Genomic DNA, 21579 nt, shown 5'->3' on the forward strand with positions numbered 1-21579 from the left:
CACACAGGAGGCAAAGTTATCTAATAACTATTGAATATTTGACTGGGAGCATCTTCCTCTGCAGCCCTGAGCTGTTGACTCGCTGAGGGATCTGAGAAGGAAAAATGCAGGCAAGAAAATGGGAATTGGCATTTTCCAGGTGACTCTGCCAGGAGTGATCCGGTGTGCTGGGATGAGGGTTTGTTTCCTATGGAGCAAAGGCAAAGTTGGGCTGATATCCATCATGGATGTGGATGTTGGTATTGTCTGGCACTGGAGAATCTGAGAGTCATGGAATGGTTTGGGTTCAAAGGGAATTTAAAGCCCATCCAGTGTCACCCCCTGCCAGGGGCAGGGACACCTCCCACTATCCCAGGTTGTTCCAACCCGGCCTTGGACACTTCCAGGGATCCAGGGGCAGCCACAGCTTCTCTGGGCAACCTGTGCCAGGGCCTCCCCACCCTCACAGGGAAGGATTCCTTCCCAGTATCCCACCTAACCCTGCCCTCTGGCAGAGAAGCCCCATCTAAGTCTCCTGGTTCCCGTTCTCCAGGAACCTCGGATCACTTCCCAAAGCCTTCAGAGACACCCAGTAGAACCTTCAGCCAGGAGTGGGCACTGAAAATATGTATTTGCTTAAAACCAGTTGGGGATTAGACCCCAAGTTAAAATCCAGTTAAAGCCCAGTTCCCAGGAGTTGTTTAGTGACAGGTTTTGAAAAGGAAAAGCAACAAGAAAACATTTTAACAGGGAAATGACACAACTCAGGCCGAGCTCGTGCCTCTTTTGAGGAAGGAGAATCCTGGTGCCTTTAGGGTTGTTTACACCCTGGGATATTCAGGAGTGCTGCCATTCCCCATGTCCCTCACTCCATCAATTCCTGCCTTTCCATGTCACAGAGTTGGCACCACATCCCATCATTGTGAGCACTGGGGTTAATGAGCACATTCGTCAACATTAATCTTATAATCAGCTTCTATTGACTCATCGTCTCACACACATCCAGAAGGTCTTACTTGGTGAAATGTTGGAGTTGTGCTGGGGGGAGGGACCAGTTTGGAGCAGGAGCAGCTGCTCTGGGCTCTGCAGTTCGTGCTGGGATGGATCCCATCTCCTGTGGGATGTGGGGGCATCATCGGTCCTGAGGATTTAGGGAATGTTATGGTTATGATGGGATAGACACCCACGTGCCAGAATGTGTGGTGCTGTTTGCAGCTTTAGTTTTGGAGCTTCCCATTGATCCTGGTTTCTGTTGGGGGTAACTCACAGAATCACAGGACATGCTGAGTTGGAAGGGACCCAAAAGGACCATCCAGTCCAACCCTCAGCCCTGCACAGAACCATCCCCAAGTGCTCCAGAGGATCATCCCACACCCTGTGCTCCTGAGGATCATCCAAACCCTCCTGGAGCTCTGACAGCCTTGGGGCTGTGCCCACTGCCCTGGGGAGCCTGGGCAGTGCCCAACCAGCCTCTGGGGGAAGAACCTTTGCCTGAGATCCAACCTGACCCTGCCCTGGCACAGCTCCAGCCATTCCCTGGGTCCTGTCCCTGGTCACCATGTGCTCTTGAGAAGCCAAATTTTGTTTTAAAATTTGATTACATTGATTTTAAACTGGTTGAAGTTGATATATTGGCAGTCAACAGACTTTGGCAGTGTAGATGCTGGGTTTGGATGATTCCTCCTAGAAAGGGAGGATTAGCCCTGGTACTGTGTGTAGTGTGGACTCTGCTGGTGGTTTTCCATGATGCTTTTCCCAATCTGTGTCCATTAGGCCCCAGAAAAATCTGTTCTCACCCATCAACTGTGGCACTTCCAGTTTGTCCTTTCCCCCCGCTGTTGTTCCATCCCCTCTCCCGTCTTTCACTCTGCTCCACTTCTCCCAAACTCCCCGAGTTCAAACCCTGGGCACAGTCAAGTTTGAACAGGGCTGAAAGGAGGCCAAACCAACCCCCTCTGTCCCCGTTAGAGAAGATGAGGAATATTTTTGATGTTGGAAAATCCTCTTCCAGTGTCACTTTGCGTCAGACGCGGAGCCAGCGCCGGCACAGCCTCTCGGCACCACACGCGGCTCCAGGGGTGGGTTTGCTGTAAAATTACACAGTTTTGCATTTTCAAAGACAAACCAGGTGCTCAGCAGCCAGGAATGTCTGCTCTGGTGCTTTTCCTTGTTGTTTATTGTGGCAAGGAGGGGCGCAGGGGCCCCTCTGGGTCGCTGTAGGTGCTGAAAAGAGCGTTTGGAATGGGACGTGTTGGAACTCAAGGGTTGGGTGTTCAGAGGCCACGATCACCTCTGAACAGATCTGACATCCTGCTTTCTGCCTGATGGGGTTGGAAATCAGCTGAGCTCTCCAGGGAGTTTAGAGCTAATGGGGTTGGAAATCAGCTGAGCTCTCCAGGGAGTTTAAAGCTCAGGAGGTTGAATGGAGAGGGCTAAAGAGCATGGAAGGTTTGGGACCTGCTTGGTTGTGACCAGTGGGGGGGTAGCAGCAGTCACCTCATCACCTGGGCTGCTCAGGGCTTTGGGGACCCTTGGGGGACATCCTGACCCCATTGTGTCCCCCACAGCAGCCCTGTCACAGGGCAGAGCCTGGAGGTGCAGTCCTGCTGAGTTATTTTGCTGGGGTCTTCCCAGCATTTCCTGGTGTATCTTGGATCTGATAAAATCTGCATTCCCACTCCCAAACTTCCAGCCTGGTGACCTAAGCCAGGCTTGCAGGTGAATGGGACTTTCCTGCATTTGTGGTGCTGCCAAGGGCTGTGTTTGTGCCAGAGCTGCCAGCCCTCCTTCCTCTGCTAAGCCCCTCTGCCCCTCTGTACTGCAGGGCATCAAACCATTCCAGTGCTGAACTCCCACCCCCTGCATGGATAAAGGGGTTGGAAAATGGCAGAAAGGCTCCTTTTGTCCCCAAATCCAGGTCTGGATGCCAAACTTCCCCAGGGACAGGCATCTTTAGGAGGAGGCAGGAGGTTTGGAGCTGTTTTGTAGAGCAGCACTGGGATGGGTCTGGCTTTGGCATCTGCCACGGTCCCAGAGTGCTTTGGGCATGATTTGGTGATAAGGAATCCCCATTCCCAGCACTTCCAGACCCCCCAGCACTTCAAATCTGGGATACACACCTAGGGGAATTTCTATCCAGCTGAACAGAGCCATAAATATGGAGTTTGTGTCAGCTTTAGCCCTTTGTGTTGGCATCTGGAGGAGACAAAATGCCTGATCCAGCATTTATGTGCTAGAAAAACCCCAAAGGCAGCAGTATTGGATGTCAGGAGAGCCTTGGTGTCCAAGGCTGTCATTTTGATACCTTCTGCCTTTTGTTTTCCAAGTGGAAAGGAGTGAGTGTGCCCTGGAAAGCTGGGAGGTGCTGGAAAAATGCTGTAAAACCACCCTTCTCTTATCACCCTCCTGGAGAACTTCTTAAAAACCAGTTTATGAGAATTGTATTAATTATGTTTGGGGATTTCTTTGGGGGTGTGAGGAGTGCCTGTGCCCCACCCCTGCAGCTCTCAGGGGGCACTGGGGTGTGGTGGGGTCCCTGGAAGTGGAAGGAAGCAGCAGGTCCCCTTTTTGCTTCCTACACAGCTTGGAAATGGTTAATGGAGGAGTTGGGAAAAAGGGAGAAAAATCCAGTCAGGAGTGTGTGTGTGTGTTCACTGCCCAGCCATAAACTTCTGGAAAATAAGGACTTATAAGGCAACACTGGGAAGAATCTCACTTTGAGTCTTGTGGCATTAATGGGGAGTGGGTCTATTTTTAAATAAATTTGCAAGAGGAGAAATCTTCCCTTTTGTGAAATGGAGCAAAAAGAAAAGTGTTGGGAGCCCTCTGGCTCGAAGTGGAGCCTCCTCGCTCTGGCAGCCCATCAGCCAGTCATCAAAGCTGCTGCTTTTCCTTCACTTCACATTTTTCCTGGGAAAATAAGGAGTTGGGAAGGAAGTGACAGGTGTGGAGTGAGTGATGACAGGGAGGGTGATGATGTGGGGACACAACCCAGCTCCTGCTCCCACTGTAGCTGCTGCCATTGGCTTGTCTCTCACCAGTTGCTCCCAGTTGGGAATGTCAAATTCAGTTCCAAAGGGGGATTTGAAGGGGAGGGAGGAGCTGGAGGCTTGTGCTTTAGGATCTGTGTGTCCATCCCTGGAGATTCCAGGGATCCTTGTGTGTTTCTGTTGATGAGTTTGTGTTAATTGTGCTGCATCGGGTGAGAAGGACCTTAAGTAAATGCCTGGGTTTAAGTGCAGGTGGGACTCCCACCTGCAGGAATCACCTGTTAATTAATGGGCATTAATTAGTGCTCAGCACCAAAAGCTCTGCATGGAGAGAGGGGAAGGATCAGAGCGGTGGCTGCTGGGATTTACAGGACATCATTTGGGTCCTGTTTTTCTCCATAAGTCATCCTGCAGAGGGGAAAAACAGGCTGGGATCCCAGAATTCCAAAATACCTAAAATGGCTTTTTGAGTTCAGCTTCTGCCACTGCCCTGCCAGGGGCACAGGGAGTCTCCTGCTGGGGGGTTCTGCAGAGCTCTGCTGCTGGGGGGTGAGTGATGCAGAGGAGGGAGCCTTGTGGGAAGGGAAAGCCATGTCCCCAGCACGATTTTGGGGCACTGTGACATTCCAGGGGGTGACACAGCCCCTCCCCAGAGTGGCAAAGCTCAGAGTGGGAGCTGCCCCTGAGCTGCCTTTGCAGGCAGAACATTGGTCACAGCACAGCAGCTGCTGCAGGTCCAACCCCAGGGGACAGGGAGGTGTCAGCCAGCAGCAAAACCTGGGCTGGGAGGGAGTTTCGTGGCTGTAATTCCCACCTTTTCATAAGCAATGATTTGTATTCCTGCAGCCTGGTCCCAGGGAAGCATCTCTCCTGCCCCACCCCTGCTCTCCACAGGGAAGGGCTCTTCCCTAACCCTGCAGCTCAGGGAACCACCAGCCCCCAAAAGCTGCCCCCAAAAGCTTCCCTGGCAGAGCTGGGCTGGCTGAGGGCAGCACCCTTTGGAACAGGAGCAGTACCAGGCTCTGCTGGGATCCTGGGCCAGAGAGGCTTTTCTTGTTCCTGCTGACACGTGCCCAGCCATCCCACACCCTGGCACAGCCCGGGCTGGAGACACTGGAGCTCTCCCAGGCACAGCAGCTCCATCAGACGTTTAATCCTTGGCTGCGACGGGGAAAATCTCAAGGTCAGATGTGCACTGTCATGGAGCTTTTCAGCTCCCCCCACTCCTCCAACCGTGCCTTTTCTGTCAGATCCATATGTCAGCGTGGCTCCTCTCCAGCTGAGGGGGCTCAGCTGGTGTTTCTGTCCCCACTGCACGTGTGAGAGCCTCCCCTCCATCCTCCTGCCGGGAATTGCCCTTCCCTGCGTGTCCTCGAAGGTCTGTGCTTGGAGGGGGATGTGCTTGGAGGGGGATGAGCAGCCCCCCACAGCACAGTCAGGGCGCTCAGTTCCATTTTTGGATGGCCAGGAAGGTCTTGTAGAGGACTTGTGCGTGCTGGGGTCTGCAGCTGCATCCCAGCATGGCCAGAAAACATGGAGCAATCCCAAAGTGGCTGCAGAGCCCGTGCCAAGCGGGAATGCTCCAGGGAAGGGCTGGGCTGTGTCTGCAGAGCTCTGCTCCCCCGAGGAGGGGTAAAAAACCCCCTCTCCCTGGCCGTGTGTGTGTGTGATCCTGGCTATGTGTGTGTGATTCCAGCCCTGCCTTTGCAGGGGAAGGTATCCCGTGCAGGGACAGCTGCGCCACGGGAGCTTTGGCACGTCCCGACGGCAGGAATGTGTCCTGCTCCTCCTCCTGGGAATGCCGGGCGGGCTGTGCCTCCCGCTCCCAGCCCAGCGGGATCCCCACGGAGCGTGGGAGTGGGGGCAGGTGGGTCTGGCAGCAGCAACCCGAGCCCCCCTCACTGGGCACGGGCAGAGATCATGGATCGGGGTGGGAATTCTGGGTGGGAATTCCGAGGGGGAGGCAGCAGAGGCAGGTTGGCTGTCAGGAGTGTGTGAGGGTGCATTTGGAGTCACTGAGGTCCTGCCAAGCCCCTCTGGGGCTTCCCCAAGCCCCTTACGTGGGGTCTCAGTTAGGAAAGCCCGTGGCCACCTCTGGAGCTGGGAAAGCCATTGAGTGTGTGTCTGTGTCTGTGTGTCTGTGTGTCTGTCTGTGTGTCTGTGTTCAGATGCTGTTCCTGGGCTGCCACGGGGTCCATCTGAGGCTGGAAGTGGAGCTTTTCCACGAGGTGATATTGAGGGTGGAGAGGCCCTGGCACAGGTTGCCCAGAGAAGCTGTGGCTGTTCCATCCCTGCAAGTGTCCAGGGCTTGGAGCAACCTGGGCTAGTGGGAGGTGTCCCTGCCCATGGCAGGGGTGGAATGAGATGATGTTTAAGGTCCTTGCAACCCAACCCATTGTACCATTCTGTGATTTTTACCAAGCAACACTCGGCTCTCTTGCTGCTGCAAAGCTGTGTGATCGCAACCTGCTCCCATCTGTGCCCGGCCACGGGGACAAGGGACACCCAGCTCTGTGTCACCCCAGTGCTGTCCCTGTGGTCACCCCTCCTTGGTGCAGCAGCCACTGGTGCTTCTGCTCAGAGAACAACCCAGCTCTGTTTGTGACTCAAAGGAGGCTTTAGGGGAGCAGTGGAGAGCGTGTGCTCCCACTGGGTGGGAAATCTGATGGTGTTAAACTGGAGGAGATTCTGGTCAGCAAACTTTGCACAGCAGGGGCACGAGGAGGGGGCTGCAAGGCTCGTGTTTGCAACTGAGACAGGGACAGCTTGGATGGGGAATACCTATCCTGGGAATGCCATCCCTAAAATCCCACCTTGCCTTAAAGGCAGTGCCTCAGGGCCTCTGCTGTGCTCCCCTTGGAGCCAGGACAGCACCACAGCCGAGCATCGCACTCACCCTCAACTTTTCCTGCTTTTTCTGCTTTTCCAGCAGCTGGAACAGCAGCTCATCAGTTGATCAGCTCCTTTAGCAGCCCAGGTACATTAACCACGCTGTGCTGCTGCCTAATTATTCTCCATCAGGTAGCGAACTTCCTGGCTGGCTGAATTAGGAGTAATTACAGGTATCGTGGTGTAATTGCTGCTGTTTGCGGGGTGGGTAATTGCCACATCCCAGGAATCAGCTCTTCCATGTGTACACACACACTCCAGGGTCAAAGAGCTGCTGTTCTGCCTCACCTCCTGCGCTGTGGAGCTGCTGGCTCAGATGCTGTCCCTCTGTTGGGATCAGCTCATCCTGATGGTGGGAATACTGGATTTTTCCAAGAGCTTCCTCCCTCTTGTATCGTCTGCCTCCTTTGGGCTTGCTCTGGTGTGAGTGGCTGGGCTGGGGAGCTCAGTGCTGCTTCCTTGCCCCCATGAGCATCTCCAGCTCTGCTCACCTGCAGGACAGCAGGGAATCCGTGCTGGAATGGCACAGTCCTTGCTTTAACCTCAGCCTGGAACATCTCCCTGATGATCACACACTGCAACACACTCTGTATTTATGTATTTATACACATTTTTGTGATGCACTGGAAGAGCATTTGAGGGCTGAAGGGTTTCTCCCAGCAGCAAAGAAAGTTGCAACCCAAACTCCCTCTGAATTCCCATTTTGCTGCGTGTTGCTCCGTCCGTTCTCCGTGTCCGGACCCGCTCCCTGCTGCCAGTCGGGATGTTTGTCCCACAGGGGACAAACTGCTGAGTCTGCTGTTGTATTTTGCTACCTGCTATAATTATCCTACCTGAGTTTTCTGTGGCTTGGAGCCAAAGGTTTGCTGCTGAGCTTGGCTGGAAGCCTCGTGTTGGTGGGTCGGGAATGATGTGAGCTCAGGTCACGAGTGCTGGTGCAGAGGAGCTGTGGCTGCAGCTCAGGGACAGCTGTGCAGGTGAGGGACAACATCTGGCCTGGCTAAACGCAGCAAACAACTGCCTTGGGATCAGCCAAGCTGTGAAATCCCTGGTTCTGTTGGGAGAATGCTCTTTATGGAGCATTTGCCATCCCTGGAGGTGTTCAAGGAATGAACAGCTCTCTGCTCTGGTTGACAACGTGGTGATGGGTCACAGGTTGGAGTTGATGATCTTGGAGGTCTTTTCCAACCTAAATGATTGTGATTCCATGGAGAGGGAATCCGTGCTGGGGTTATTTTTGTGCCTGGGCTTTGCAGCAATCCCAGTTCCCTTTCCCTGGGCCGCTGGCGATATCCAGTAGCCAGCAGCCTTTAATCACCAGGAAATATTTTCTATAGATCTTTCAGAATATCTCCTTCGGCCTGAAATTCAAATAAACATTGCCATGTTTGGAAATCTCCCTGGTGTGCCCCCCCCTTTCCTCTCTGCATGAACTTTTGCTGAAGGGTGACTCATCAGAATCCCTTCCCTGACAACAGAAATACCCGGCTGAGCCGCCGGTGGGATCGGGAGGGCTTTGGATCCAGCAAAAGCCAAGCCACCCACATGCCCTTGGCCATCAGATGGATTTTCCTCACTTTTTTCTCTTTTTATCCCCATTTTTTTCCTTTTTGCCCCCATTTTTCCCCATTTTCACTCCCATTTTCTTGTTTGGTTGTGCAGTTCAAGCTCCTTCCCCAGCAGCAGGAGCGATGTCGTGGCATGGATGTGCCATGTGGATGTGCTGTGATCCCAGGTGCTTCCCAACCTGGAGGCATCTCTTCCCCCTTAAAGACAACCCAGGCTGTATTTATCCCTCCTCCCTGCCCTCTCTCCTCCATGTAGAGGATTTAAATGCAAATATTAACTTCTGGCTTTAATCCTCCTGAGCAGTGGGTCGGGGAGGTGGATGAGCATAACAATTAGTGCTGGTCACCCAGGCTCTTTAATTAATGCTCTGCAAAATTACACTTTCGTGAGGGATAACTTTAAAGGCATAATTAGAGCGGTGTAACAATTAGCCAGGCTGGTGGGGATGGGAGAATTCCCAGTTTGGCAATCGATGGGAACAAATCTGGGAACTCCGATGGATTTGAGGGGACAAAATCAAATCCATCCCCAAGCCCCTATTTTTGTTTGCCCCCAAAATAGGAGAAATGAAAGTGCTGATGAACCAGCAGTGATGAAAGTGTGAGGATGGATTTAGGTGGGATACTGGGAAGAAATTCTTCCCTGTAAGGGTGGCGGGATGGGTTTCTCAGAGGAGCTGTGGCTGCCTCTGGATCCCTGGAAGTGTCCAAGGCCAGGTTGGATGGGGCTTGGAGCAACCTGGGCTAGTGGAAGGTGTCCCAGCCCATGGCAGGAGGTGGAATTAGATGGTCTTTAAGTTCTCTTCCAAAGCATTCCATGGTTTTATGTCAGGCATTAAAAATAATCCAACTTTTAGGGCTTCAGGGCTCATTCCCAGGGAGGTGCTGTTGGTTTAGTTAAACACTGGCAGAAGCCCTTTGGGGTAAAATCTATCCCAGATGGCAGAGGGACTTCCCAAGAACTATTTACTTCTTGTTAAAAGTCAGTAGAAATTCCCCAAAAGCCCAAAGCAAGAACAGAATAACGTTACACACACAGCACACAGTGAGTTTTATCCCAGTTCAGTCATTTCCCTCCTCTCCCTTGTCTCCATCTCCACCCCTGGCTCATCTTTTAAGGAGGTTTCCTTAGAAAACTGACAATTTCAAGCTCAAAGCCTTCCTTTTTAGGCTTTGCCCAGCCAGCAGCAGCCCCCAGGGATGGAGAATCTTGACCTGCCCTTGGCTGCTCTTTGTTTTCCAGCCTTTTCCCGTTGATTCCCCAATGAAGTGCCTGTGCCTTGTTCCTTGCCGTGACCCCACGGTGCTTCCAGGACATTTAGAAAATCAAATATCTCCTGATTTTCTTTTGGGATGTGAAAAACAAACCAAAAAAACCCCTCCACATAAGCATGTTGAGAGTCCTGGCCCAGAGAGTGGATTTAATATTTCTCCAGTCACTGGAAAACACTCAGAAAGGAGGAAAAAGTGTAAAGGGGAAGAAAAAAATGAAAGAAAACCAGTGCTGCCTTTACCATAGCTTATATTTCTTAATTTATTTTATGAAATACAATCTCCAAATGTTCTAGCTGCCAGCTTTTTCTCTTTGATGGCCTCATAAATCCCCTAAATTAAAATTTTCACCCTAAAATACAATGAAAATCTATTGATTTCACAGAGAAGATGAAGCTAAAGGTGTAATCGTGTGTAGGGCTGAACACTGGACTTGCAAACACGTGGGAAAAGGCCTTTAAATGAAATAGTTTGGGATTCATCTTTCCTGCTCCTTGATAATTCCCTGCCTGGTGGTGACTCCGAGCTCTCCGGGGGGAAAACGAGAACGTTGCCTGGGAAATTGTTGCTTCAAATAGAGGCAATTCCAGAGATTTACAGAAAAAAAGAGCTTTGCAGGAAGGACATGAGATCCCCCCCCCCCTCCCATTTCTGAGGAGGAAACGCTGCTTTGCATTTGCAATGTGGAATAATAGCACGTGCCCTTTTATCAAAATTCACATTTCGAGTTCGGTTTGGGAGGTTAAATTTAAATTTAACTTTTTTGGGGGGGGCAAAAACCTTCCCCACAAGATCTGCAAAATGCTGGATAAGATCATGGCTTGGAACTGCTGCCTGTCCTTGGGCTTGTCTCAGTTTTGGGGGCTGTTTTCCGGCTCTCTCCTATCCCCAGGCATTCCCTAATTGCCCGCCTGGCTCCATGCAATTATTTTAAGGGTATGTCCTCTGGCAAAAAAAACCTGCCACACTGGTTGCTTTAGTTCCTTCCTTAATTTCTCTGGGCTGCTTTCAACCAGGCATTCATCTGCCAGGGTGATCCAGGGCTGGAAGGGGAACAAGAATTCCCATCTCCCGAGGAGTCGGGCAGGAGAAAGGGAGGGAGCCCTCGGAGCTCCCATGGCCCTGTTTGCACCCCATCCTGGATCCACCACAAAGGCAGGCTCCTTCCTCTGCCCACAGCCAGTTTTCCATCAAAATAATTAATAATAATAATAATAATAATAATAATAATAATAATAATAATAATAATAATAATAATAATAATAATGGCAGGAATAGCAAACCTGGGCATCAACATCAGGATCCCAATTCCTGTCGAATTCCCTCTCTGATTTCCATGACCTTTCCCTTGATCTGCAGTGAAGGGGAGGGCGTAACCTTAAAAAGAAAAAAAAAGGAAAAATGCACTGATATTTCCCTTTTAGGTCTTTTCTCCCACTTTTCCACTTATTCCCTCATTATTTAAGGAATATATCCATCCATATATATATGCATATACTCACGTGATGGGTGTCAGTCTCCCCCCAGCCCTGAACTAGGGCAGGACTCCTCTTGTGCTCCGAGCTCAGAATGCCATGCCTTTTTTCCCAGTGGATTTGGCATTCCTCATGGAGCCAGTGGGATGTTTTAGGCAGGGAGCCACAAATAACACGAGGAGCAAAGCCAGGACTGGGGCTGGTTTTGAGCTTTGCTTGTAGCTCATTGTCCTGGAGCGGGACAAGACAGTTTTGGGATCACCAGGAATGGGCTGATATTTCGGATCTTAATTCAATTTTTCCAATTAATTCAATTTCTCCAATTTAATTGAATTTTTCCAATTGCTCCAGCTATTGGCCTTCACCTGGTGCTGCCAGGTCAAGAGCAAGTTTACACCTCCCTTCCAGAGTGATTATAAAGCAGCTTCCCTAAGAAACCTCCCAGGAATAGGTTTAATTGGGCTCTAAACAATAAAATGGGAACTTCATAGATTGTTATTCATATGTGACTTTTTTTTTTTTTTTTTGCATTTATACCTTGTCAGCAGCTTGTAACTATGGTAACAACAGCAAGATGAAACAGAAACTTGATTAAATCAATACATCAGACAAGGACCTACCAGAGACTCTTCACCCCCCAACAGGAAAACTGCTGAAAAGCAAGATTGGAGGGTGGTTTTCTTTTCCCTGTTGGCAAATCATCTGGGATCGCTGTATTTATTTTTTCAACTCTTACTTTTTCATTTTTTCCTCCCCCTTTTGTAACAAATTGGGCCTGTCACTTGGATTGCAGTGTTTTGCATAGTTGCAAAGTCATGAGGCAGAGGAGAAAAATGAATACAAGTTGTTGGTTGTTTTTTTTTTAAGTTGGGAAACGGGCTGATGGTCCCCAGAGCGATTTAAACCCAGTGGTTTGGCAAAGCTCTGCCTGGGTGAGGAATCTCTTAGACCTGGTCCTTCTTTTTGAAGGAATTTTCGTGTTGGGAAGTGGCTGGGATGCCACATCCACCCTTCCCGTTGTGTTTCCATGGTGTGGTCGCACGAGAGGGGTCACAAAGTCCTTTGGGAATTGTTTGCCCCCATAAGAAATGATATTAATTCCAAGGTGGAGGCTGTGCAGCCCCACTGCTCCAGCCTGCACTGAGTAGGTTGTGTCCTTCCAGCTCCCAGGATAATCTGGGAATGTTGTTCCAGCTTCAGGAAGCTGGAATTGTGCTCAGCCTCTACTTCCCATCCCCATGGCAGGAATAAACAATTCCTGTCAGCTTCAACAGTTCACCTGGAGTTTGTAAAAACCCCCTTTTAGCCAGGCTTGAGTTTTCCAGGGGGATAAACACCAGGAGAACCATCAGGGATGTGCGTGGCAAGGCCGGGAGCCCGGCACGGCATTCCATGAGCATTGGGAAGAGAGGGATAAATCCAGCTGGGAATTATCCCTCCATGCTTAGCCTGTGTGGTGGTGCACAGGGGATGCAGGATGTGACCCACAGTTTGTGAGCCCTTAAAATAAATCCGTGGAGTTCATATAATCCTGGAATGGTTTGGGTTGGAAGGGAACTTAAAGCTCATCCCATTCCGGCCCTGTGCCATGGGCAGGGACACCTTCCACTAGCCCAGGTTGCTCCAAGTCCAGCCTGGGGGGTTTTTTGGGGTGGGGGGGTTTTTTTCCCCTGCATCATGCAAACTGATTTTAACTTGGTTTAATTATTTTCATGGAGAAACTTGAGCTGACAGTGGTATGCAACTGCAAGGAGCCTTAGAAACCTGAGTAATAGAGAATCTGGGATGAATGTAATTCCTGCTCTGCTTCCACCAGGAGACTAAATAAGAAATGCTGAGCCCCAGACTTGTCCCTGGCCAGGAGCAGACAGGCTTGGGGCCCCAAATTGAAACCACATTCTTAAATCATGTTAATGGGCCTGGGATGTGGTTCCTCCCTCAAGCTCCTTTGTCAGCCACGGGAAGGCTCCTTCTCCTGGTTGGGCTGAAGACAGTTTGTTCCCATTTGGTGGAACCAGCTGGTGAAATCACAGCCAGTTCCCAAAATTGCCTCGTTAAGGAGTCGCTGCTTGCGGGTTCCACTCGTGGCCCCTCCTGCACCGCCCCCGGGAATGAACTCCCCCAGCATCTCCTCCTGGCTTTTCCTGCCTGCTCAGCCTCAGGCAGGGAAATCCCCATCCCAAGGGAACTCCCCATCCCAAGGGAACTCCCCATCCCAAGGGAACTCCGTGCTGACCCCAGTGCTGGGTTGCCCTGCAGCTCTCTGAGCTCAGGGAGCCCCAGTGTCTGCAGGGTTGGGTGGTGCTTGTGCAGAACCTCCCTGGGCTTGCTGAGGGTTTGTGTGGCTCCAGAGGAGTTTCCATCCTTGTGGATTGGGGTCTTCCCTCTGCCTCACTCTGGGAATGCTCATCCAACAGGCTGGGATGAGTCTTGCTTGTTCCTGTCTTTCCTCTTTGGATACTTAGAGTAAGTTAAGAGACAATTTGCTCTGGATTGCAAGATCTTATAGAATCAAATAAAATGGTTTGGGTTGGAAGGGACCTTAAAGCTCATCTATTCCAAACCTTGATGTAGGAAGGGACACTTTCCACTAGCCCAGGTTGCTCCAAGCCCCATCCAGCCTGGCCTTGGACACTTCCAGGGATCCAGGGGCAGCCACAGCTTCTCTGGGCAACCTGTGCCAGGGCCTCCCCACCCTCCCAGGGAAGAATTCCTTTCTGATATCCCATCTAAACCTATTTTAGTTTATCCCCCTTGTCCTATCCCTACAGACCCTGGTAAAAAGTCTCATTAGAGTTCCAGAGTCGTGATTTTGGAACGATCTTCCCGGGGTATCCATTCCCAAAGCTGCCTCAGCTGACGTGATCTCCTTGGCAAGGGCTGCCAGGAGGTTACATCTCTTATCTTTTAGACATTTCTATTCTTGTAAAACACAGTTTTTCAAAGACTTAGTGGCTGAGTTTGGGCAGTTTCTTTAAATAACCCCGATGAAAAAGTGTTATCAGAGAAAGGGCCATCTGTTCCCTTGCACTGTCAGAGGAGTGGAGTGGAACCTCTCCCCACATCCCTTCCTCCCTCCAGCCTTCCCCAAGTCCAGCTCGGGCTCCACCACCTGTCATACCCACTTCAAACCTCTCCCAGACCTCTTTTCCCAGCTATTTGTGTGCCCAAAGTCCAGGTCTCCTTGGAGGAAAGGTCACTCTCTGCACCTGGCTGATGTGCCGGGAGCTTCATCCCCCGGAATTCCTCCCTCGTTCCACGTGGCTCACATGTGTGTGGTTGGCCCAGACCAGAGGGACCAGTTAACCTTAATCAAGGAAGGCAAATGAAAGGCTGGGAAATAATCTCGTTGAAGTGTTTAGATTTAAAGATCTGACATTAGAGAGAGTAAATGTCAAATTGAGTTTAAACAACAGAAGAACGCTTGAAGGGCCAAATTTCTCTCTGGTGGATATGGCTGCAAATCCATTTCCTTCCCGCAAGGAATTTGGCTGGATTTCTGAGCAAGTCCTGTTTGGAATTGTGAGGCTGCTGAAGACCAACCTGTGGCTCCATCCCCCTGGCTCAGGGGGTGCCTGCAGAGCCCACCTTTTTTTTTTTTCTTGATACCTCTTGTATTTTCCCACCTCTTTCCACCACACGTTGCTTTCTGTGCTGACTGGGTCCCTCTCCAGGGCATTTGCTACTGACCCCACCAGGCAGGATCCCCCCAAGCATCCCAGGGTTCTATTTCCCACAGGAAATGAGGATGAGCAGGAAAAGCAGCTGCAAATTGAAACACTCATTTTTGTGTCGATCTCTTGTCCGAAGCAACAAGTGACAGGACAAGAGGAAACAGCCTCAAGGTGCATCAGGGGAGGTTTAGGTTGGATATTAGGGAAAATTTCTTCATGGAAAAGGTTGTCAAGCATTGGAACAGGCTTCCCAGGGTGGTGGAAGAGTCCCCATCCCTGGAGGGGTTTAAAAACCGTGTGGATGTGGCACCTGGGGCTATGGGTTAGTGGTGACCTTGGCAGTGCTGGGGGAACAATTGGACTCGATGATCTTGGAGGGATTTTCCACCCTAAATAATTTATAACTCCAATGATTTTGAATCTGTTCTGTTTCTCCTGAAGGGCTTTTTGCTCCCATACAGGAAACAATGTTTAATCATCCCTTGACGGAACAGAAAAGCAGGGAAGGTTCTCACACGGGGGTTTTCCTCAGAAACTGTTAAAAATTGATCCAACGCCGAGAAACCTCGTTGGGCTCAGTGGGAGCTTGGTCTTTAGTTGGGAACTTATTTATGAGGTCCTGTAATGAAGACAGATGATGTTTATGGCACCTGGAATAGAAAACAGAGCTTGTAATTGAGAGTGCAGGAAGGTGGTGGTTGGATTAAGTACAAGCCCCAAGAAAGCACCTGAAAAAATACCAGGATTCTGATGCTGCCTTGAGGTGTGTGTGCTGGAGATTAATTCCAAATGCTTCTATAGGATCTTGGAATGGTTTGGGTTGGAAGGGACCTTAAAGCTCATCTCGTTCCAACCCCCTGCCATGGGCAGGGACACCTTCCACTAGGCCAGGTTGCTCCAAGCCCTGTCCAACCTGGCCTTATTCAACCCAAATAATTCCATGTAGATGTACCCACCAGGACTCTGTGGAAGGCAGAAGGTCCTTGCAGCTCCACAGAGGGTGAGTGGCAGGAGCAGCATGGAAGGAACATTAATTAAAGAGTAATTGGCTTTAATCATCTCTGGAGCTGCCTCGCTTGATGAGTTCTAATTACTGTGGAACAGAATTGCTGGAGGCTACACACAAAATGACCCAAAATGTGTTGTCACAGAGCAGAGAAATAACACATGGTGGGATGGAGAGCAGGTGAGATAATGTCCGGGGTCCTCCTGGGGGGACCAGAGAAGGTATGGAAGGTGCAGACGTGTTGGAAAAACAACATCACTTGTAAAGAGGGGGATCTGTGTGTGGGACACAGGGATGAGCCGACCTGGATGAACTGAAGGTGCAGAAAGTGCTGTGGGATGGGGTGTGTTCATCAGATAAACCAATAAACTCGTCTAATAATCCACTCCTGGTGGGTACAGCTACATGGAATTATTGGGTTGAAATAAGGCCAGGTTGGATGGGGTTTGGAGCAACCTGGTCTGGTGGAAGGTGTCCCTGCCAGACAGAACTAATAACCTTGTCTGAAGGGTGGGGCTGGACGTGGTCCAAACCACAGCTGATTGATGGGCTGCTTGAGCTTTTTGGAGGCAGAAGGTTTGTTTTTCCAAGGGTTATGTTTTGTGTTGGGATTCCCTGAAGAATTTAGGGATGGCTCAAATTTAGCACACCCCTGCCACCCCAATATATGGGTTCTCCATGACCTGAAGCACCAGCTGGATGGGCAGCCCTGGTTGATGTTTGGAGCCCCGTGGTGGGTCTGAGCTGCAGGCTCTGAGATGGTTCTTCCCTGTATTTAACACAGAAGGAAAAATTTGGTTTGCAGAACGAGGAGATCACCATGGGCAGAGGGGCTGGCTCTGGTTTTCTGGTTCTGATTTTCTGGTTTTGGTTATCTGGTTCTGGTGTTCTGGTTCTGATTATCTGGTTCTGGCTTCTTGGTACTGGTTTTCTGGTTCTGATTATCTGTTTATGGTTATCTGGTTCTGGCTTTCTGGTTCTGGTTTTCTGGCTCTGGTTATCTGGTTCTGGTTTTCCCACCAATGGCTTTGCAGCACCCTCACCCCAGCACTTCGTCTCCCGTGGCCACTTTCATGGTTATCATCACTGAATAACAACACAGGGCTCAACATGAGTCAGGCCATCAACGTCCATGAATTAGGTCCTCCAAGCTTATAATTTGAGCTGGTCTAACAGTGTGATCCTCCAGGAGCTGTGCTCACATCACACACTGAATTCCCACTCCGGTATCGTCTTCCAGGGCTTCCCCCCCGTCCTCCGTCCCTTCCCCTGGCAATTACTCAGCTGTTTCTCAGCTGTCCCATGCTGGGTGTTGCTGGCAGGGATGAGAAGGCTTATCCCTTTTTTTATGGTTGGGATGAGCTGCCCCGGAGCTGCTGGAACAGCTGTGGCTCGGGCAGAGCCAAGTGCCGGGCGTGGCAGCGCCGGCTCCGGCGGGAGCACCGACTCGGAGGGCTCGGGATGGTTATTTGTGCTCCCTGAGCCTGGTGTTCCTCGTGTGTGTGGGAGACTGATGGCCAGGCTTGGCAAAACGAGGCTCTCTGGAGGTGTGTAATTAGGGAAGGGCCGGTAAAATAGAACTGATCTCCTCAGGCTCGAGTCCTGACAAATCCTCGCGCTCCCGGGGCGGTCGCTGGTTTTCGCGCCGTGTTCTCCCCGAGGCTGATGGATGAGGACCTGCTTCCCTTCCTCAGCCCTTCCATCTACCAGGAAGGCCATTTGCAGCTGCTGTCAGATTTGGGGTTTAACCTGTTTTGCTGGTTTTTTTCCGTGGCTTGGGGCATCCCACTCTCAGCCCCGCGTTCTGACAGCCTGTTAGTGTTGCTGTTTAGCAGATCCTGCCCCTGCGGCTCCGACAGCCCGTGTTTGTCTTTTCCTGATGGAGACAAAAAGCTGGATTTCTCTGAGGCAATTCTTTATACTCAGTGCAAGCTTTTCCAAAGCCTGCAACTCTGGGAGGATAAAGCCACGGCACGAGAGGGCTGCTCTGCTGGGCTCTGCCTCGGGAAAGCGGCCAAAAAGTGTCGCTTGGGCACGTTCTAAAGTTGGTCTTAGTTCGATTTTGAGGCAGTAAAGGCTGATTGACCTCGAGAAGGAAAGGCAGCAGCAATAATTATTGTCATTGGGCCGTGTGGGGGGTTGTAATTAAATACTCATCTTGATCCTCTGCTTTTACAGACCTGGCACCTTCTGTGCTGCTTTCACGTGCTGTGAGGAGGAGAAGCTTGATCAGGTCAGACCCACTTGTGCTCTTGTCGGTTCTTTTGTCTCTGGAGGCAGCTCATTGTCAGCATTGCTCCTTCAAGAAGCACTGAAGGTGCTCTCCCATGTTTTCAGGCAAGGTTCAAGCAAAGGCAAAAGCTTCTCTGGCCCCTTTTTGTCTTCCAGCCCCAACATCCCAGAGCAAAGGCCTTGGCTTCCCTCGCCCTGCAGTTTGGCAGGTCCTCTGCTGGTGCCTCCCTGCAGCTCTGCCTGGGGGTGATGGTGGTGAGGGGCTGCAAGAGGACCCAGGAGGAGCTGCTGGGCTCCTGTCTCTTCATCTCTTCATCCCTTGAGGTTGTCTTTCAACCCCAGTGCCTTTTGGGAAGGGAGGTCCCCATATTGTCAGCTGTTCCCTTGGTTCTTTTGCATCCCCTCTCCTGATTGTCCTTGAGATGTGAACCCTCAGCAGCAGGACCCTGCAGCTCCCTGCCCTCCTGTCCAGATCAAGGCAAGAAATGGGGGATTAACACCCCAAATCTGATGTATCCATGGTCATCTAATACCTCAAACAGCAGAGAGTAACGTGTTAATAATTTCCTGCCCTTTCCTGATCTTCCTGGACGGATCCTTTTCCCTCTTTCTCCTGACTTCATAGTTCTCTCCTTCCTTCGTTGTGTGGTGTGGCCAACCACAGCTCCCCACCACAGACTGGGCTTCTTCCAGCCTTGGTGGGAGACAGTTCAGCACTAAATTATCCCCCCAGTGAGCCTGTTGAGTTTCTCTTAAGAAGAAAGTGATGCTGGAAAAGGGACCCTGAAAAAAAAATCCTAATTTCAAAACAACAAATGGATTTGGGGTTGATGCTGTTTTGTGCTCGTTTGCTGAGCTGTGCAGGGGGAACTGCTGTGTGGGAAACAAAATGTGTGTGTGAGGAGGTGACCCCAACCTCAGTGGGGTGTTTTTCACAGCTCCAGGTGCCTGTTGGTTGTCACAGGAGTGAGGTGTTATCTCACTGTTACCCCTTGACTTGAATGGAGCGTTCGGTGCCTTGAAACACTCCCACCCTCGAGGGAGAATTTGGGAAGGAATCCTTCCCTGTGAGGGTGGGGAGGCCCTGGCACAGGTTGCCCAAAGAAACTGTGGCTGCCCCATCCCTGCAAGTGTCCAAGGCCAGGTTAGATGGGGCTTGGAGCAACCTGGGCCAGTGGAAGGTGTCCCTGGGTTGAACTAGATGAGCTTTAAGGTCCCTTCCAACCCAAACCAGGCTGGGATTCTGTGATCCAGAAGACTGAGGTGCACGGATGGACTTTATATATAATTGAGGTTTATGGCCCACAAGAACCACTGTAACCAAAATGAGAACAACCCCTGCCCTGCCCCTGCCTGCTTTTCCCAGGCTGACATTTCCAAGGGCAGAACAATTTCTCCCTGGCTGCTCCTGCCTTTGTGGCACCGAGCACATTCCCATTCCTGGTGTCACACTCTGAGATAACTGAAAAGCTGTTCTGGGCTTGTTTAGCAAAATGAAATTGTATCTCCTGCAGCCTTTAAGGAAAAGTCATGTCACCAGTCAAGTATAAAGAATTGCTGACCCATGTTGCTGAGATAAGGGTATAATATCAGGCTTTTTTTCCCCCTCTGCTCCGTGCTCAATGGAAGTCAGGAGTGTTCCTGCCTGGAGACACAAATCAAAGCCCATCACTGTTACCTGCAGTGAGATGACGCTGTTGGGAACACCATCAGGAGCCCAGGGTGTGGCAGGACCCAGCCCCCAGGGCTGCTGCCGTGTGGGAATCCCGGGCAGAGGGTGCCTAAATCCCAGTGCCTGCATTTTTCCGCCTGCCGGGTCCCGCTGCCATTCCAGCGCGTGGAAGGAATTCCCTGAGCCTGGCGGGAGCTGCTTTTATCTGCACAGATACCAGGACCCCTTTTGGAAAATGTGCTGGGGAGAGGAGGATAATATAATAGGAATGTGACAGTGAGAGGGAAAGGTGAAGCAGTTAGAGGAGACAAGGCCTGACAGCCCGGGATGGAAAGGGATACTTAGAGGAGGAGATAATTCCTATCTTTATGCCCAGGGAGAGTTCTGTCCATTAGTCACTTTAACATTAATAAGAGTTGTGTGGCCAAGTCCTCAAAAGTGGCTTATTATGAAGAGCACAGCCCACTATAAAACCTGTCATCCCCGGTGATAGACTTGCCCTGCAGCTCCGTTATCCCAGAAATGTGATGATGGAGAGAAATGAGGGCTGCAGTCTGAGCAGCTGCTCTCTGGGAAGAGCCATCCAGCCCATCTTGGCTTGCCCTGTGCTCTCTGCTCCCACCCCAGCCCCCTTACTGGCATTGACCCCTCTGCTGGGGGTGTTCTGGAAGTAACCATGGAGCCCTGTGGCATGACTGGACAAGGACACATGTTGAATTCTTCATCCCAGTGCATCTGGAGGAATTGGATGCTCAAAGGGCCTTGATGGAGTAGGATGAAGAGCTCTGTTCTGTTGGGTTCCCTGGCTCAAGCTCGTTCTCTCTGGTGGCATCCAGCCCTCACCCTCCAACAGCCCAGGGGGATGCTGGGGCTCGTCCATCCAACCTGGCCTTGGACACTTCCAGGGATGGGGCAGCCACAGCTTCTCTGGGCAACCTGTGCCAGGGCCTCACCACCTGGATAGCCAGGAATTCCTTCCCAATATCCCATCTATCCCTGCCCTCTGGCACTGGGAAGCCATTCCCCCTTGTCCTGTCACTTCATGCCCTTGTCCCCAGTCCCTCTCCAGCTCTTTTGGAGCCCCTTTAGGCCCTGGAAGGGGCTCTCAGATCTCCCTGGAGCCTTTTCTTCTCCAGGTGAACCCCCCCAGCTCTCCCAGCCTGGCTCCAGAGCAGAGGGGCTCCAGCCCTTGGAGCATCTTTGTGGCTTCCTCTGGACCTGCTCCAGCAGCTCCACACCCTGGATTTGTCAACAGGGCCAAGGAGGAGAGCAGAATTTGGGGGATGTGAGACAGTGGGTGAGTTGGTTGATGTTTAAGAAATAAAACAAGGAGCCACCTGTGAGTAGAAGAGGGATGATCCCTGATTTTCTGGGCTTGCTCTTGGTGTTCAATCCTTTGAAGTCTGAAGCTCATTCCTTGCCCTGAGAGGGTGGAACGAGACAGCCTTGTTTTAACTGAACAAGCAGAAAAGAGAAGCCAAGAGAGAGTCCAGGGCCAGATTCCAAGGCTGACAACAGACCCTCCAGCAGGTTATGGGGTGGTTTGATGGTGCAAAGAGCCACCACTCACCAAGGTTCACCTGAAGGTCGCTCAGGTGCAGTTCCTGCCCCCTCCCCGGGACCCCACGGAGCCGCATCCGCCTCGGCTCGCCCACATTCCCAGGCTGCCCTTTCCAAGCTGGCAGCTGCCAGGTGCTTCTGGAGCGCTTCAGCAGCGTTCCCTTGGCAACAGGGTGCGATGTGGATACCAAGGTGTGCAGGAGAAACACCAAACTCCACATCCAGCCACTTCATTCCAGGGTGAGCCCCGTCCCGCGACCTGT

At 51.3% G+C, this 21579-nt stretch overlaps 1 protein-coding gene across 5 annotated transcripts in view; it reads left to right on the top strand.

The window, feature by feature from the left end:
- CACNA1H (calcium voltage-gated channel subunit alpha1 H) overlaps nt 1-21579 on the top strand; it is a 210229-nt gene that overhangs the window by 40630 nt on the left and 148020 nt on the right. The window lies entirely within an intron of this gene.

This window comes from Pipra filicauda, unplaced genomic scaffold (genome assembly GCF_003945595.2).
Source record: "Pipra filicauda isolate LSUMZ 115617 unplaced genomic scaffold, ASM394559v2 scaffold483_size702785_pilon, whole genome shotgun sequence".
Lineage (NCBI taxonomy): Eukaryota > Metazoa > Chordata > Aves > Passeriformes > Pipridae > Pipra > Pipra filicauda.